This window comes from Watersipora subatra, chromosome 2, assembly GCF_963576615.1.
Source record: "Watersipora subatra chromosome 2, tzWatSuba1.1, whole genome shotgun sequence".
Taxonomy (NCBI): Eukaryota; Metazoa; Bryozoa; class Gymnolaemata; order Cheilostomatida; family Watersiporidae; genus Watersipora; species Watersipora subatra.
In genome coordinates this window covers 46,019,065-46,026,105 of record NC_088709.1, presented here as the reverse complement: position 1 = coordinate 46,026,105, position 7,041 = coordinate 46,019,065, and positions in this window count along the sequence as shown.

The window sequence follows — 7,041 nt, the reverse complement described above, 5'->3', positions numbered from 1 at the left end:
GTGACCTAATGATTGTATGCTAGCGCATTAACCTTTGAACCACGGCTGCTCTTTAATCTCTACAAAGTGAAATTCTTGAATAATATATATAATTTATATCATAAGATATCAGTATGGTTGTTTCTCAGGCTACATTACACTTCAACTGGCCCACAATACAGCAGAAGTCATGTACCTACTGCACACATGAAAGGGATTGCAGTAAAACTACGGCATAGCCTCAGTTGATAGCACCAGATTCTTTAACATTCCTTCAAGATTATGTTTTAGATCCCTCTCTGCAGGTGATCGTCAGGTGGGAGTGTATAGTGAGTTTCTTTGGTTTTTAACTTAAAAATAGGAAAAGCAACATAGATTTGATTAATATGACTCATTTGCATTCATTTTACCTTAGTTAGTATTGAGCTTCATAGCTGTTGATTTTATCAACTGGCTGCACATTTCTTGTTATACAGTTTTATCATTGGTCTTTGTTGCTCCATGACTATTTCTCTGACCAATAGCAGTCCTGAATGAGCTTACTGATGAGGAACGTAATGACGCGACGCTGGACTCTTAATTTCAAATTTTATGACACAACACAAGTTGGATACGATTCTACCTTGAAGTAGAGTACTGTTATCAAGGAATATTGAGAGCAGACGATATAATTCTACCTTCAAGTAGAGTACTGTTATCAAGGAATATTGAGAGCGGAAAAATAGAGGCACAGGTCAGTATTTAATTGCTTTAACATTTGGTCATTCTTTTTAATTATTCCGCCACAAAAGTTACAATTACGTTAGGCCTATTGGTTATTGTTTTGTGATTTACAAAACTTATGTAATTGTATACAAAGTTGCAATGTCACAGGTTTCACGGTGTATTAGATTCAATAAATAGGAAACTCTAACTGCATCTTTTTCTGACTTTAACCTTTGACCTCGCTTTAACCTCTAAAATTGATTTTGAAGTTTGTTTAAAACTTTACAGACGCAGAAATCTTAGCATTCTAATCATCTTTTCTTTGCTTCAAAAATATACTTTTAATAGCAAATTAATCTAATATTTTAACAACTTAATTTTAAAGTACTTGGTTTTCAGTTAGGACCTCTTTTCAATTGATTGCGATTTACCTGTTATAAATATCCCCATCAACCTTACACACTGCTTTTATAGTTTTAATTTACAGTTTACAGTGAAATAAATAATCGTATATAAATTGAAAATTTCTAACAGTATAACAGTCTTTTCGTTCTAACTTTTTGCCTAAGCTAACTACAAGTCTCCAGGTATTACCAAGTTACTTTCTTAAAGAAAATGTTTGAAATGCCTCGGGTAACAAACTCCCAACTTTGTTAACAATGATGCTGACAAAAAAAACAAAGATTAGGACTAGATCGGTTTTCATTTTGTTTGTAGTTATATTATATACAGTTAATATACAAATACATGTATAATTTATTGTCTTCACATTGCAGAGCACTATGTCAACACTAACAAATGGCCCAGAGTGGTATAAAGATCAATTTTGTGAAACCTGTAACTATGAAGCTGGAGGAAAGTGTGATGGCACAAAAAGTGAGTGTTACTTATTTCGCTACTTGTAGCTTGTGACCAACTTGGTTATATGATTTATGTTTAGCAGCTTATGAATAGTAAGGAACAAAACTTATGCAACTTTGATAAGCGAAACCTTTTTTTTAAGCTAAAACTAGAAAACTAGCTTAATTCTTACTGCTTTAAAAAACAAAAGACTGTCAACCACTGAAAGGTGGTGATATTTATAAATTTTTTGTGTTTTTAGTTTTGATTAACTCCATATATGATAGAATATTCATCTAGTAGTGAGCCTGATCAATATCAGAGCCTGATAATGTTGCTTCAATCTGACGCAGCAATCTTAGTATTTGGTCTTTTCTTTTTTTAATAAAACTATAGTAGATAATAGTTTAATATTTTAATCATTTAATTTTACTTAATTTCGAAACTCTTTGGTTTCATATTGGCCTGTTTTCATAGCTCTGGCTACAATTTACCTGTTATCGACATTTCCGTCAATTCTAATAGTACTGCTTTATAGCTCGAAAGCTTAAAGCTTTTCAGCTTTACAGCTTTAATTCATGATTTACAGCAAAATAATTAATCGTAAATAGAAAGGAGTAGAGATTTTTAATGATGTGTTACACTAAGTATTAATCTTAATATTTAGTGTAATTAATCTCAACACTACTATTAATCACCTGAAACCATGTACAGCAGCAACAATACGCTACCATGTTTTCTTGATAGGCTACCTTGAAGAAATAACACCAAGTGTTTCCCAAATTTCAATGAGTTCTTCTTCAACTCCATTGTCAACTTCATCATCTTCGCAGTCAAATCCACCACCTGCGGCAGGGCCCAGTTCGCTGACACAGTACCGAGACTATGCCGGTGAACACGGTTTCCAGTTTCACATCTTACCAAGACGACAAACTACACTGCTCAATAATTCTACTAACACTCGACACCAAGGACTAGACTGGTGGAATGAAACAACACAGACAAACTTTAATAGGATGACTGCTGAGAATTGCTCACAGACTCTCACTACAGATACTGACAATGAAATGATGACTGACAGGGAGACAGACAGACCTACACGTAAAGACTGACAATGAAATGATGACTGACAGGGAGACAGACAGACAGACCGTAAAGACTGGGCTCTGTCACTATTTAATTTTTGGTTGTCTTCATGTATTTCGTCATTGTTATTATTATTATAAGAAATATATTTATTCTCCTCCCATTAACTTAAGTAATATCGTTACTGACTTTTATTCATTTTAGACTTCATCATATTACGGCTAAATCATAACCACATTTCTCAAAACCAAACAGAAAATAAACTTTGATCATTGGTGTGCTTGCATTTGATCAAAAATATATTGAACTGAGCAAATGTTTTAAAAATACAATTTAATTTGAAAAGTGAAAGCGCTTTTTTGTAAAATTTAGCTAATGCAATTGTAGCAGCAACTGTAGTAGTTGTAGCACCTGTTGCAGTTGCTACAGTTTGGGAACACAAATATGAGTATATGAAATGCAATATTCTTTCTTGTAACATCATGAAAGGTTTGCTGGCATTAGTTCTGTACAATTACTACAACAATAATCTATATTCCATCAGCATCTCCCAATACAATTAAAGCAAGACATGCTCACATGTCGAGGGTAAGATAACAAGTGGTCTGTAAAAACAGATTAGTAGCTCCAAGGTAGGATTAAAAGTTCACAGTTGACAGAGTATTTGATCTCGGAACCTTTAGGTCTGAAGACCTGCGGTCTATGCCACTACACTATAGTCAGTCGACTGATCATACGGTGAATAATTGTGATGACATTCATTACATCGGTTAAAATACTCAAACCTGAGTAGCTTCGGTTTATTAACTAGCACTGTTGATCGTTACGATTAATGTTTTATGCTGGCTTAATAATCGTTACGGGTAACGATTATTAAGCCAGCATAAAACACCGCTATCATTTTAGTAAAGATTCAAACTATGAAGTAAGTTACTCAAATTCATTGGGTAATTATTTTGTTAGACACACTAGACATTCGGCTAGTATCCACTGTATATACATCTATATATACATTTATGTAAATGTGCATGTACATATGTACATGTGTATGTATATATATATACATATCTATGTACTAATATATATATATATATATATATATATATATATTTCTCAAAATATGTTGATCTGTCTGTCATTCCGGCTATAGGTAAAGCTATAGCGTACGCTGATGATTTTACCGATGCAGCCACCCGTTACGATGCACCTGTTAAGAAATATTTTTCGTAAAGTTCAATAACTATATCTGGGGTCAAGGCCAATTCTTTTCCGTGGGAAAAGCCTCAACATTATCTCTCCATTCAGTCAGACAAAAAAAGTACGATATCTCATTTTTACATTTGTACCAGTATTGTCGTATTCAAAGTTTTGATGGATAGCTTCTGGAGGAACAGTAACCTTTTTTATACACACACTTCTGTGCAAGAATTGTTATTATTAATTCTACATATACAGGATTTTGATATTGTTTTCTCAGTTCATACTAAGGGTATCATTACTGAATCATCTTTTATTGTAATCATAGCAAAACCGACTTAATTTAGCTAATTACTTGCTAATTATTTCACATTTACATCTAAACCTTTTTATAGTTGTTTTATTTTTTTTAAGTATTTTACCTGCACGAAACATTTTCCTCATGATATAAAGTTTAAAAGTTGTTTGACAAAGTTTTAAAACCTTCACAGTTGTTTTTATTTTTTTCTTAATTTATTTCAGTAACACAAAACATTTTCCTCATGATATGTAGTTTGAAAGTTAGAATGACAATTTTGATATATGTTAAATACAAATCAATTTTCAGACCAAAGACTCTTTTATCACCTGGGCAATGTCAGGTAGCACAGCTAGTAAGTATATATATATATATCTATATATATATATATATATTAGTTAAATGCCCGGCGTTGCACGGGTAATATAAAAATTACCATAAAAATTTTAATTTAAGTCAAAATATACAACAATTACAGTCATAACTTTTAAATGAAGGTGTTGGTTTATTTTTGTGTATTTCTGGCCAAGGCATAATTAAAATGCTGTATTGGAAACCTGGAGGTTAAAACAGATTGCTGAAAAACATTTCTTACTTATCGTGCTATACATTTATTCAAGATTTAAAACAACTTATAAACTGTGGCAGGTAATACAGGTGCCAATGGCTAAGTCTCTTTACCCAATGAATTTCAGTAACTTCAGCTGTTAACCTAAACTAGGCTAAATCTATATGTTTATAAATCTCAAAGTTTGTGTTTGTCCAGCTATAGCTATTATAGTTTAGGAATGAAATATTTCTTTGACTACGAATTTAATCTAGAAACCTTACGCTGGCCAGGCTAATAGTTTACCAATTATGCTACGCGAGACGAGACCGAGACGGAGACGCATTAAATTTTGAGGCGGTATAAGTCGTTACGTCTGTTAAAATAGCCATAGCATTTTGCATTGTGCAACGTGACTAAAGCTTGCTCTCACGGCTCATATTGGTAGGTTCAGCGATATAGATAGAAATGTACTCAGATTAATCTTTGGCAATGTGCTAGACTAATGGCAAGTGGCAGGCAACTACATTACCTGAAACTGTTCGTAAGCTGTTTTTAATACCCATGCAATGCCGGACATTTGGCTAGTCTTCACTCCTTCCGTCTAAGTGGAAAAACAAAGATAGAATTTGAAAACTATCCAGATAAAAATTTAATGAACTACTTTATGCAGAATTTGAAAACTACCTCACAAGACTCAAACCTGTACATTCGGCGGATGCTCAACTGTGTAGTGGCTTCACAACCGAATATTTGGTGGATGCTAAGTGAACTACAACTAAGCCACTCAGCCAGCTTGCAATGGCTTAGACTAACTGTACTTACAATTGTTACAGGTCATGATCTCTCATGCAATCATGATCTTCAAGAGTGCTAGTAGTAATCAAACAATTATTTCATAGTATGCCTGTATGGCATATCGACTAGTGTGCTTGTCTGGCAAATCATTGTTGCCAAGTTATATTCTAATACAAAGCAGTTTTTGATTTCTGGAACTTTTTCGCTATAACTGGGCTTACAGACGACAGACCAACAAACTGACACTGAGGTTTATGTATATAGACATAAGAAGGTATACACGTGTATATATATGTATATACTAGAGCTGGCATAGATAGTTCACCCGCTCTTGACCCACCGGGTCAGAGGTGCACGGGTCGGGCCACCTAACCCTCGGGTCTTTCTATGCAAAGACACGAGTAGGTTTATGGCTAAACGAGAGCGATTGTATATTGCTTTTTAAGTGCAATTGAAATAGAGTCGCACTTAGTCTTAGGGCGGAAGGACCAGGCAAAATAAAACAAGGTGAGTCAAGACTATATTTTTACATCTGCGACAATAGTCTTTGGACTATAGGTTTTACAACGTTTCTTGAAAAGAAATAATCAACTCGTCGGTGGTCTAGGAGTTTATGAAGAAGCCAGTCACAAAAGGGAAAAACCAAGTTATTTGTACAATATGCGAAAGCAAGTTAATCTACAAAGAAGGGTCCACCTCAATACTATTGAGGCATTTACAACGAAGGCATCCTGAGGAGCTTAAAAGCGCATCTAAGAACCTTCGATCCAGCAAAGAACAAAAGAATGATATAGAAGAAGGTAAACAACTGATTTTAGCTGCTTTTATGAGTGAAAAATCAAAATTGGCAGCAAGAAGTTTTTAATTTGAGTTTCTTTCACTAATACCAGAAGTTTTAGGGAAGTGATAGATTTTTGTTTTCCACTATGCTGGATTATCTATTTCTATATTTGTAAAGTATTTCTTAACTAATCTTTTCTTGTTGATAATAATAGCAGAGTTGAAAATAAAATCTGTAACAAAAACACTTTAGCCAGAGTCAGGCCGTCTATCATCTATTGAATAGCATTGATCCACCAATGTCTAGCCAGAAATTGTAGATTGCATCTATAAACCAAGCAACAAAATATAATGATTGGTGTGATAATGGGTTCTTTTATCTTAGGTTATTGATGTCACAACATTAGGCTGTAATAGAACTATCTCTTTACCTTAAATGAATAAACTGGCCCGACTCGATCTTGGCCCTCATTGCTGACCGGGAGTCTGACCTGACCCTGCATTCCTTGGTTTCGTTCCAGCTCTAGTATGTACATATATGTATATGTATATACAGTCCCAAATTCACATAAAAAGTTATGTTCCAAAACCTGTCTTATGTTGAAACTGCTAAATACTGAAGCAGTAAGAATACATTGTTTGGAGATGTTCTATCGCTACCATAACTCCTCAATAAATACTGCAGGCAGCAAAAATACAATTGAATCCTCTTAAGCTTTGTTTTAATAGTCTTTAGTGTGCAAAAGTGTAGGTCAGGTGATGGTTAGGTACTGAGGTAACAAAGAGTGTAGGTCAGGTGATGGTTAAGTAC